General features: G+C 49.0%; 1 long non-coding RNA gene across 8 annotated transcripts; it reads left to right on the top strand.

The window, feature by feature from the left end:
• The first annotated feature begins 15 nt into the window (after positions 1-15).
• Positions 16-11,103, top strand: LOC115640341. 8 transcript variants are annotated; one of them, XR_003997873.1, is made up of 9 exons: positions 16-390; positions 3,910-3,996; positions 4,692-4,827; positions 5,193-5,330; positions 5,843-5,985; positions 6,283-7,518; positions 8,116-8,745; positions 9,807-9,994; positions 11,064-11,103. It is a non-coding gene; the product is annotated as an uncharacterized LOC115640341 (long non-coding RNA). The 8 variants fall into 8 exon arrangements; XR_003997868.1 differs by having other exon boundaries at positions 5,193-5,985; positions 6,283-7,063; positions 7,406-7,518; XR_003997871.1 differs by having other exon boundaries at positions 5,193-5,985; positions 8,116-8,235; positions 8,712-8,745.
• Positions 11,104-11,889: the final 786 nt, after the last annotated feature.

Raw genomic sequence — 11,889 nt, 5'->3', positions numbered from 1 at the left:
CACGATTGTGACTAGGTGTGCACCCCACAGGCTCTGTCTTGGGAGCCATGAAGAAGTAGGAGGGGATGAAACTCTCATGTGTGGCAGTGGGCACAAGACTGGATCGGTGACAGTCGGTGTTGATGCCGTCTCTGTTCATGGAGTGGGGCCCATGTAGATGGGATGGGAGAGGGAGGCAGAGATTAGGGCAAGATTTGATGCACCTTCAGAGCTTTGTGTAATGCTGGGTCATGCATGGCTTTTGCAGCTGCACTGGCAGAGGAATTGTCCTGGAGCCCTACCTGGAGGAGAGACTCTCAGAAGTGGACCTGATCAGCCTGAACATCCTTCTTAGCAGACATGAACAGTTCTCAGTTTTCTCCCTCCCACATACTTGACTGTGAGTAAGAGGTCAGTGCTTTTAATTCATCATCTATAGTCTCTGTATTATTCTTCACATGCTGTGTCCTTACTCGTTGGGTATGGGTCTTTGTGGGATTAAGGCTGGGGAAGGGACCAGAGTCACAGTAGCCAACTTCCCCTGGGTAAATGAGGACCCCGACTTTCACAATAAGCCAAAAATCAAGCTAATCCCATTTCAAAACAAGCCAATACCTAAGAACGCAACACTCAGTGACTAGATCTCCCCTGGCGTGCAGTCTGGGACTGCGGTGGGCCCACTGTGCACCCTTCTCTTGCCATTTTTGCACCTCTGTACTCCCGATTGCCGGGAGCCAATCAAAAAAAAATGAAGAAGCTACAATGAGCAACAACTTACAAGCCAACAAGCAACTCACAAGTCAATTAAGCCAACCCCTCGCCCCAATTTCTGTATTTCATTTCCAGCCTTTGCGACATTTGCATGGTTGGGCCATTTCTTGGCTTTTTTAAGAAAAGGGGTGAATTTTCCATGGCCTCCGCCATCCCCTTATAGCCACCCCTTCGCCACACCATGTTCCATCTGACCGGGATAGGTCGCAAGTAAGGGTTCACTTCAAATCTCAAAAAATCCAAGTAGAAATCATTGTGGGGGAATTTCCTGTGACTAAGAGAAATGGAAGCTCCATCCTTAAACGGGGGTCACTCAGCCACAGGCACAGAAAGGCTCCGCTAGCTTAAGCTTCCGAGGGATAAGACCTTACACCTTGGTTACAGGGCTGTCATTTTGCCGGGTGTGTCTGTCACAGAGTGTAGGGGAGTGCGGCCCTGCACCCCTCTTCCTGGGACTCAGTGACTCTCAGCCAGCCAGTAAAACGGAAAGTTTATTGGACAATAGGAATGCAGGTTACAGCAGAGCTTGTAGGCACCGCCAGGACCCCTCAATCAAGTCCTTCTGGGGCTCAGGAAGCTTAGTCCCCTGAATTCCAACCACCCAGCCCAAAACTGAAACTAAACTCAACTCCCTCCAGCCGGCCCCTTCCTTTGTCCAGCTTCCCCGGCAAAGGTGCTGACACACCTCCCTGCTCCCTGGCTCAGGTTACAGGCTTAGGTCTTGGTCCCTCACCTAAAGTAATCCCCGGCTCTTCCATCCCCCACTCAGACAGTCCCTACTCCATCACAGTGTCAAAGTGGCTTGTGGCTTAATTTGCTTGGCAAAGGAGACCCAAACCTTACAGGGAGGTCCTGAAGCCAGGGGTGTTCCAATGGGGCAGAGCGAAAAGCGCTGTAAAGGAGAGACCTCCGTTCCCTCAGAAGTGGGTGGTCTTGTTGCCCAGCAAGTGCCAACGGCCCAAGAGGAGTTAGAAAGGGGAGACCTGCACCTTTGTCACAGGGAGAGGTCAACGGCCCGGGGCATTTTAAAGGCTAGGTCCTAAGGAGCTCAAAGCCACAGAAACCTTGGGATGTTCTGAGTGTAATGTAATACCTCATTGTAAGGTGACAGGGCCAGAATGAGTTGATTGACTCACAAACTGACCTGACCCATGGCCGAACGTTAAAAACTGGTTAGGAAGATCTGTAAATGAATGGAGGTTTGAAATGCAGCCTGCATTGTTAGAGATCAAAGGGTAAATGTTACCTCAGGTCTTGTCATGTAACCAGACAAGTCTTGTCTATTGCTATCGCTTCGATTCGAAGATCAAAAAAGGAATATTAACATTTAGGAAGACACTGAAGTGAAATAGTGTTGTTGTCTATATCAGGGGTCAGCAACTTTTCACAAGCAGTGTGCCAAGTCTTCATTTATTCACTGTAATTTAAGGTTTCGCGTGCTGGTAATGCATTTTAATGTTTTTTAGAAGGTCTCTCTCTTTCTATATATTGTATTGTAAAATAAACAAGGTTTTCAACATGTTTAAGAAGCTTCATTTAAAATGAAATTAAAATGTTGATCTTACGGCGCCAGCCCGCTCAGCCTGCTGCTGGTCTGCGGTTCTGTTCACCTAGGCCGGCAGCAGGCTGTGCAGGGCCACTGGCTGGGACCCCAGATGAGCAGTGGTCTGTGTCAGGCCGGCTGCTGGGACCCTAGACTCGCAGTGGGCTGAGTGGGGCCGGTGGCCAGGACCCCAGACCAGCGGCTCAGCCCTCCCCGCAGAGCCAAACGCTGCCCTGCGGGAGCACGCAGCCCCAGCCTCAGAGCTATGCATGTGGCGGCAGGGATCCAGGAGAGGGGAGAAGGCGAGGGAGGGGCTGGCGGCTTGCTGCGCTCGGCCCGGTGCTGCAGCCCGGGAGTGCGGACCCTGCGCTTGCTGTGCTGGCAGGATTTTTAATGCCACCCTGGAGTCCCGGCAGGCAGCCGCGTGCCATTAAAGATCAGCTCCCGTGACGTCTTTGGCACGCGGTGGCCGACCCCTGACCTAGTGTCTCTGTTGCTCCATGAGGGAAATAACTACTGACACCGTGTGGCCACACAGGGTAATGCACACAGCATTTCCTGCATGGAGCAACAGTGACACCCTGTGGCCACGCGGGGTAGTGCACCGAGCATTTCTTGCACGGAGCGAGAGTGACACCGTGTGGCCACGCGGGTTAGTGCACCGAGCATTTCCTGCATGGAGCAAGAGTGACACCGTGTGGCCACGCCAGGTAATGCACAGAGCATTTTGTGCATGGAACAACAGTGACACCATGTGGCCATGCAGGGTAATGCACAGTTGCTCCACGAAGGAAATGCTTTGTGCAGTAGCCAGAGTGCTCACCCAGTGTGTGTCTTGCTCCATGAGATAAATGTTCTGTGCATTCCCCCAAGAGGCCACCCACTGACACTGCTGCTCCATGAGGGAAATGCTCTGTGCATTAACCCCAGTGGCCCCTCATTGTCACTGTCCCTTGATGAGGGAAATGGTTTGTGCATTATCTGGATTGGCCATCTGGTTTCACTCTTGCTCCCGGAGGAAAATACTTAGTGACACCAGGTGGCCATTCAAGGTATGCGCACACAGCATCTCCTTCAGTGCATTCCAGCCTCCCCCCACTGGGACCCATTTAACTTCCTCCAACCTGCTCCTGCATCCCCAGACTTGCCAGCACTCCGATTGCCCCACCCCAATCTGCCCCCTGCACGTGGCCCTCCAATCCACCCCATCTGTTCCCCATCTCAGAGCACCCCACCATCCTCCATGACACCCAATCCCTACACCCCAACTGGCTTCAATCTATTTCTCCATTGCTGGACCCCACTTCCACAGCACCGCATTTCCCCATGCCACCCAGGTTTCCCTCTCCAATTCCTGTTACCCTTCCCAGCAACACTGGGGCCTTTAAACCCCCCTCCACCCTGCCCTTACTCTCCAAGGCCTATGAATCCCACATTCCCTCAGTACAGCTTGGGAACCCTAAACCCCTCTACCATACAGTGCAGCCCTCACCCCCAGATATCATATGACTAAGCCACTGATGCACGAACCCCAGATTGCCTACTGAATGTGTCCATTGATCATCCACATGGACTGACTCTCTCTTTTCCTTTCCTTGTGCTGTCTCCCTTCCTAGGACATGGGCAGGTGTGCTAGGTGTGCAGTCCCAAAAGCTGTGTATCGGGAGCCATGAAGAAGTAGGAGGGGACAAAAATCCTGCAGGGTAGTGGATAGTGGAGTAGAGCATGTGATGGGGCAAGGCCAGATGGCTACAGTAAAGTACTGAGAAACAGCCGTCCAACTGGGAGCGGAACAGCTGCCACTCTCAAGGAGATAAGTGTCTGTTTTGGTGATTGCTCTGCTCCCAGCCCTCCCTGCTCCTGGTAGGGACACCACATTAGCTGGGGCTGGGTTTGTAAGAAAATGTTTTTGACTAGTTGTAGTTATGAAGGACACAAAGTCCCCATTTTCAGGGGCTGCTCAGTTCTCTGGCCATGAGCGGCGAGTTCTCTGCAGCAGAAGGTTGGATCCAGGAGGATGACTGCAGGTGGGGAGTTGCTTGCCTTCCACCCGTGTTTTTCACTCTGTCTCTCTCTGTTCTCTAGTGTGTTGGCCAACATAGACCCTCTGTCTGTCTGTCTCTCTCTCTCACCTTTCCTTGTGCCATCAGCCTTCAGAGACATGGGTAGGGTGCTCAGTGTGCATCACCACAGGCTAGGTCTTGGGAGCCATGGAGAAGGAAGAGCAGAGAAAAATCATGAGGGGCAGTGGGTGCTGAAGTGGAGCAGTGACTGTTTACTCATCTCTGTTCATTGAGTTGGCCTCAGGTGGATGGCATGGGAGAGGAAGGAAGGGATGAGGGCAAGATTTCATGCATGAATAGAACTTGTACTGATGGCTCATGCATGGGTTTTGCAGGTGCACTTGCAGAAGAAGTGTCCAGGAGCCCCAGGCCAGGGAGAAGCTGGCAGAAGTGGACCTGATCAGCCTGAGCATCCTTCTAAGAAGACATGAACAGTCCTCTCCTTTCTGAATCCCGCTTAACTTGCTGTGGGTAAGCGATCAATGCTTTGAATTCCACATCTGTACTCGCTGTAGTTTTCTTACAGGCTAGAAGCCTAACAATCTGCAAGCCAAAAACTGTCCAAAAGGAAACTCAGAAAGCAATTAAGGCAAAAACAAGCCCAATTTCTGCAGTTTCTTTGCAGGTTTGTCATGTCTGACCAAAATCTGCTATGCAGAGTGACTATTTCAGGTGGTGTTGCAAGAGGTGCTTTCTACTTGTAGTCCTAAAGGTGTGATGGGAGGGGGGTTCAGGGCAGAGCACTACTGTGTGGGAGAGGCATAAAGAAGAGCCTCCCCAACATTGCCCACTGAGATGGTAACTTGTTTGTTTTTTTCCCCTTTGGCTGGATTTAGTACCAGAGGAAAAGAGATCCTGCATGAGAGTCTACTGCTGTCATGCAATGGAAATCAAGTGAGAGCGATGGGACTGCAGGAAATTATTGCTGCCATGAAAAAGCCATTCAACTGGGAGTGAAACAACTGCCACTTTCAGTGAGATAAGTGTCTGCTTTGGTGATTGCTCTGTTTTTGAGTAGCTGTAGTTATGAGGGAGAGAAGGTCCCCATTTTCAGGGAGTGCTCAGTTCTCTGGCCAGTAGCAGTGTGTCCTCTGCAGCAGATGGTTGGATCCAGGAGGATGACTGCAGGTGGTGAGTTGCTTGCCTTCCACCCATGTTTTTTACTCTGTCTTTCTCTGTTCTCTAGTAAGTTGGCCAACACACACCCTATCTCTATCCTTACCTTTCCTCCTGCCATCTCCCTTCTTAGGACACAGGCAGGGGTGCTAGGTGTGCATCCCCACAGGTTAGGTCCTGGGAGCCCTGGAGGAGTAGGAGGGGAAGGGGCAGTGGGTGCTAAAGTGGAGCAGTGACTGTTGGTGTTAACTCGTTCTCTGTTCGAGTGGCGCCAGTGTAGATGGGATGGAAGAGGGAGGCAGGATTGAGGGCAAGATTTCACACACCAATAGAGCTTTGTGTCATGATGATTCATGCTTGGCTTTTGCAGGTGTTCCTGCAGAGGAATTGTCCAGGAGCCCCAGCCAGAGGAAAGACTGGCAGAAATGGATCTGAGCAGCCCGGACATCCTTCTAAGTAGATATGAACAGTCCTCAGCTTTCTGAATTCTGAATAACTGGCTGTGAGTCAGAGGTCAGTGCTTTCAATTCCTTATCTGTTCTCGCTGTATTTCTCTTTATAGGCCCTGTGCTTCCTCACTGGGTACAGAGCAATGTGATATTAAGGCTGGGGAAGGGGCAATAGTCTCCTGAGCAAATTGACTATTTTGGGTGCAGTTACAATGAGTCCCTTCTAGTTGCAGGTGTAAAGTGCCAATGGGAGATGGGTTGAGGGCAGAACTGTGGGATACGGGAGCTGTGAAATGAGAAGACTATGTGACCTTGCAGAAGGAGATAACTTGTTTTTTTTTCCCCCTTCTGCTGGGTTTAGTACCAAGGAAAAAGAAGACACATGTCAGACTGCTGCCCTCATGCGATGGACAGTGATGAAGAGTGATGGGAACTTGAGAATTATTCGATGACACGGAACAGACACCACTGTCTCTGAGATAAGTGTTTTGCTGAGGGTTCTTCTCAAGGCCCACCTGGCTCCAGATAGAGATGCCCTGTTAGCTGTGCCTGGATTTGTGTTTTAAAAAAAAAATTCCTGAACAGCTGTGGTTACAAGGGAGACAAGGTCCCCCTTTTCGGGGCTGGTCATTTCTCTGTTCACAAGCAGTGTGTCCTCCACAGCAGAAGGTTGGATACAGGGAGATGGCTCCAGCTGGTGAGTTTCTTGCCTTCCTCCCATGTTTCTCTTGCTGTCTGTCTTTTCTCTAGTGTGTTGGCCAACACTCTCTCTTTCTCTCTCTCTGTCTCTGTCCTTGCCTCTCCTTGTGCCTTTTCCCTTCATAGGACACAGGCAGCTGTGCTAGGTGTGCATCCCCACAGGCTAGGTCTCGAGAGCTATGAACAAGTAGGAGGGGATGAAAATCATGCAGGATAGTGGGTGCGAGAGTGGAGGCAGGTACTGGAAGATGTCGTGCACCTAGACTGTTTTTGGCAGTGATGGCTCTTCCATAGGTGATTAGCTGTTCTTGCGGAGGGCTGCTCCAGGCCAGCGGAGCAGCCCCAGACAGAGTAGGAGCATCTGGAGGAAGCAGACGTACCCAATCTAGTTGTTTTGCTTTGCAGTGGAGCCAAGGAGCGATCTTGTAATGTTGGAGGAGCAGGTGTGTGTTTTTGTGAAATGATATTTCTCTATCCAGTATCTGCAGAGTGAGGTGCCTCATGGAGGGCAGAGAGATGCTTCTCCTATCCCTGGGATGGGTCCTGGGGAAGGTCCAGCTCTGCCTGTGGCTGGTAGTGGTCTGGGATTGTCCCTTTCCTGGAGGGCTGTAGCTTCTTAGGAGTGATGAGCATTTTAGGCCCTGGGTGGGCTGGAGAGGAATAGAGAAGGGGGCCCCAATGGGCAGCAGCCAGTGGGGTGTGTGTGTGTGTGTGTGTGTGTCCATTTTTCTTCCATGCCCCAGTGCTGGCCTAGCTTACAAGTGTTCTCTCTTTCTCTTTTTCAGTTCCTACTGAGATTGGTCTCTGCCACAGGTTGGCCAGTCTCTCATCAGACCAAAGAAGTAGTGGCCACCCTGAGCCCATCCCTAGTGACGAAAGCCGGACAGTAATCTGCAGAGTAAGAGCAAATGGAAATTTTCTGAAGTTCAGTATTGAGGGAGGGCTGCAAACACTCTTCTCAGTGGAGAGAATTTGTGAGTATGGGGAAGGCCCCTGAGGAAAGGCCTCTGCATCTCATGGGGACACAATAAGCTCAGGGGAATCCTTTGTGCCCTGTCAAGGGGTTGTCAGGTGCTATGGAGTCTTCCTGAAATGCAGTAACCCTTTGTGGAGAGCCAGGAAGGTGACTACAGGTGCTGAGTTTGCCTCCTTCCTGTGTGTGTATCTCTGCTCTCATATGTTGGCCAACATGCTCTCTGTGTGTCTGCCTCTCCTTGTACTGTCTCCTTGCATATAACATGGGCAATGGTTCATGCTCGCTGGCTTGGTCTGGAGAGTCTGTATCCCACTGGGGCATTGGGAGGAGGAAGAGAAGCATGATGGGTTTTAGATCCTCCATTGGTAGTGGTGTGGGGTGACTGTGGGAGTTGACTCTGACTCTGTTCATCAAGTGGGGTGTACAGTGGATGGGAGAGGGATGGCGGCATCTCAGACACCAATAGAACTTGGGGCAGTGATGGCTCCTGCTTGGGTTACATGTTGTTGTCCTTGGCAGAGGGATCATCCAGGAGCCGCAGCTAGAGGAGAAACTAGAAGAAATGAACCTGAGCAGCCTGGACATCCTTGTAAGCAGAGATGAACAGTCCTCAGCTTTCTGCCTTCCACATAACTGGCTGTGAGTAAGTGGTCAGTGCTTGGAATTCCTCACCTGTTCTCACTCCAGTTTTGTGCAGAGGCTCTGAACATCCTCGTTGAATGTGGTGCTTTGTGGGATTAAAGCTGGAGAAGGGACCAGAGTCTCAGTTGTCAACTTTCACTAGGTAAATAAGCACCCCAACTTTCATAATAAGCCAAAAATCAAGCTAATCCCATTTCAAAACAATTCCAAAGCAAGCCAATCCCTTGGAACCCCAACACTGTGCGACTAAATCTCCCATTGCAAGTCGTCAGAGACTGTGGTGAGCCCCCTGTACACCCCTGACTCTTTCCCCTCTTTCCCCTGCGTGCCCCCAATTGCTGGGAGCCGACCAAAAAAAAAAAGCAGTCAGAAACTACAGCAAACAACAACCTACAAGCCAAAAACTAGCCAACAAGCAATTTGCAAGCCAATTAGGCCAAAAACATGACCAATTTCTGCATATTTTTCTGCAGGTTTGGCATTTCTGACCAGAGTCTGCTATGCAGAGTGAGTATTTCAGGTGTCATTGCAAGGGGCATTTTCTACTTTTAGTCCTAAAGATGTAATGGAAATATGGTTGAGGGCGGAGGCCTACCCTGTCGGGGAGGTGAAAAGAAGAGCCTACAAGACATTGCCTCCTGAGAGGGTAGGGTATTTTTTTCCCCTTGTGGTGGGTTTAGTTGCAAAGGAAAAGAAGTCACGCGTCAGAGTCCACTGTCCTCATGCGATGGAAGGGGAGCAAGAGCGCTGAGACAGCGAGGATTGTTGATGCCACGCAGAGTCAGAGTCAATTCCCACAGTCACCCCACACCACTACCTATCTGGGAGTGGAACAGCCGTCACTATCAGTGAGAAGTGTCTGGTTTGATGGTTCCTCTGCTCACAGCCCGCCTCGCTCCTGGTAGGGGCGCCCTGTTAGCTAGGGCTGAGTTTGTTTAAAAAAAAAACAAAAACAAAACAAAAAAAAAAAGGTTCCTGACTAGTGGTTATGAGGGAGACAAGGTCCCCATTTTCAGAAGCTGCTCAGTTTTCTGGCCAGGGGTGGTGTGTCCTCTGCAGCAGAAAGTTGGATCCAGGAGGAGGACTGCAAGTTGCTTGCCTTCCTCCCACGTTTTTCTGTCTCTCTCCTCTAATGTGTTGGCCAATACACACTCTGTCTCTCTCTGTCTCTGTCTCTCTCTCCTTGCCTCACCTTCTGCTGTCTCCCTTTGTAGCACACAGGCAGATGTGGTAGGTGTGAAAGCTGGCTGACGCCCCTTAATAGTTTACAAGCCCCCAGTAAGGGGGGCGGGGGAGTAAGTACTGCTCATGGACACAATAGCTTGCATTTTTTCACTATCTCTTTTGCTCTGCCTCAAGGCAAGAAGATCCTGGTCCTAACCAGTTAGTTCTACTTAGATAAGGGAAACATGAGACTTTACACTTACCAATCAAGTATTAAGACGCAAGGGTCTTTGTCTGAATGTGTATAAAAGGTGTGTGAAATTTGTGTAAGACAGAGTCTTTTGTACCAAGGTACAGGCTCTCCTTTTTCTGCAGAATAAAGCATTTTTCCTTATCCCTGTCAGGCTGTTAATTGGCTTTCAGCTAGGCAGACCTGATATTTCAGTAAGAGTTTCTGGCGACTCCAGACGGGACTCTCCTAGCTCGGACATTGGACTCCAGACGGCTGCAGTGAACTAGGAGCGGTGCCACTGGGGTGCATAACCCCTCTTCTTCACTTCTCCACAGCCCCTGGGGTTCGTGATCCGATAAGGTGAGCCCTAATAGGATAAGGAAATACTATCTGGTTCTGGTTAGAGGCGGGCCTGTTATCTGGTTCTGCTCTGTATACATTTGGACGTTAGGAGTGTGGGCGGAACTGAACCTCTCGTTCGTAATTCCTCGGAGTGGAAGCCATGCGTGCGAGGAAGCTCTGAGGTTGTATTGAGATCCTTCTGTCCCGTCCCCTGTAGCGGTCAGTGTAATAGAAGTAGAAAAACCTGGATTAGACTGTAATTTCCTCTGTGCAATTCTCTTTTCTGTTTAAGTGTCAGCAGACAGATGGATGGGTCTCTAGGTAAAATCCTCTAAAGGGGTTTGGATTGTATGTTAAGTAAATGGCCTTTGCCCAATGGGCCATGTGTTTTTGTCCGGGTGGCAAGCCTCATGAAGGAGGACTCGGGTAGTCTTGTGAGTAAGAATGTTTAAGGGAATAGACCAGGAGGGGTGGGGGCTAGTTGAGAAGCCCACCCTCCTAGCTAAACTGGTAGTGGAACAAGTTGGTGCCCATGGAAGGGACGGTTCAGTGAGAAAAGCAGGATCGGGCCCAGGCGGGCAGGCAACAGACGAGAGATTGAAAAACAGATTGGAAATTCTGAGGGTATAGTGGAAGGAAGGAGTATGTAAGTGTAAGCATGGGGATTTCAAATACCCAGGACAATATCTTGAAATGGTGATTTAAGTTGATAAAAGTGGCTGTTGGGAGACAAGCAAGTGATTTAAGGAAGACTGAGAAGTTAACTCTGTAGTTGCTGGAGGGAACAGCAGTTGAACTTTGTAAAAATGCTAAAGAAAAAAGGTTTTTGGTGTCTGTGAAATGTTTGTAAATTCAGGCAAAGAAATTATTGGATTGCAATCATTTGGTTTGGCTATGAACAATTTAGTTAAATTAGCTGAAAAATGTATATAGTTTAATGTAATTGAAAACCTGGGCTGCTTATGAAATAAATACAAGAAAATATGGGGTAATTCCTCTGTTTTGCCTGAAATCAACAAGGGTATTTGTATATTTAAGTAATGATTGACTTCCCTGAAGGGGCAGACCTGTTTTTTTTGTCTTTCAGATAATCAGAGAAAACTGATGCCAGCTGAACAGCATTCAACATAGCATGCATTTACTGGTACAATAGAAATTATGTTTTGAGTTCTATGTTCTGTCTTGTGGTGTTTGTCTCCTGGCTGGAATTGTTCTGTTTAGTGTTTTCATGGGATAGTCTGGTTTGAAATCAGGCAGAGGGGTTGGATTGGAATGCAGACATTTGTTTTATTCAATCTGAAATACAAAGTGTTTGGATAAATCAGGCAAATGTGATATACTAAAGTCTAACACATTTGCTTAAGTAAAAAACAAAAACAAAAACAAACTTCATTGGCCAAATCTTTTAATTAAAAATTGTTGTTAAAATTTGCATACCAACAGTTTTTGGAAGCAAGGACAAGAAGGGTTAACCCACTCCTCATATTGTACATGGGATCCTTCTGGCTACCTCAGATTTCTAGCCAGAGGGCTGGGGAGGGTGGGAAGCTATTGGACTAGAGGTTGAATTGAATGAACTCCTCAAAAGTGGGTGTGCTTATCCTGTCTTGTTGCTCCAAAGCTCTGTAATAAGGTTATTTTACTGGAAGGGTATATGTGGCATACATTGAATAATAAGACTAATATACTGTATAATAGCAATGTGTATCTGTTCATGGTTGGGAAAAAGGTTTATGAGTGAAGCGTGGAAGTTTCCTTTGTAGGTTAAATGAAGCCAAGAAGGAAAAAGAACACAACGAATTAACTGGGAAAAAAAATAGCCAGCATGCTTAGTCCAAATGTAAGACACTGGCCCCACTCAAGGACACTGCTCACAGCTAAGGCTTGGCTGACAACCAAGAAAAGGGGGGGCT

This window comes from Gopherus evgoodei, unplaced genomic scaffold, assembly GCF_007399415.2.
Source record: "Gopherus evgoodei ecotype Sinaloan lineage unplaced genomic scaffold, rGopEvg1_v1.p scaffold_298_arrow_ctg1, whole genome shotgun sequence".
Taxonomy (NCBI): Eukaryota; Metazoa; Chordata; order Testudines; family Testudinidae; genus Gopherus; species Gopherus evgoodei.
The sequence above is the reverse complement of the archived record's forward strand: the minus strand, read 5'-3'. Positions and strand labels throughout refer to the sequence as shown.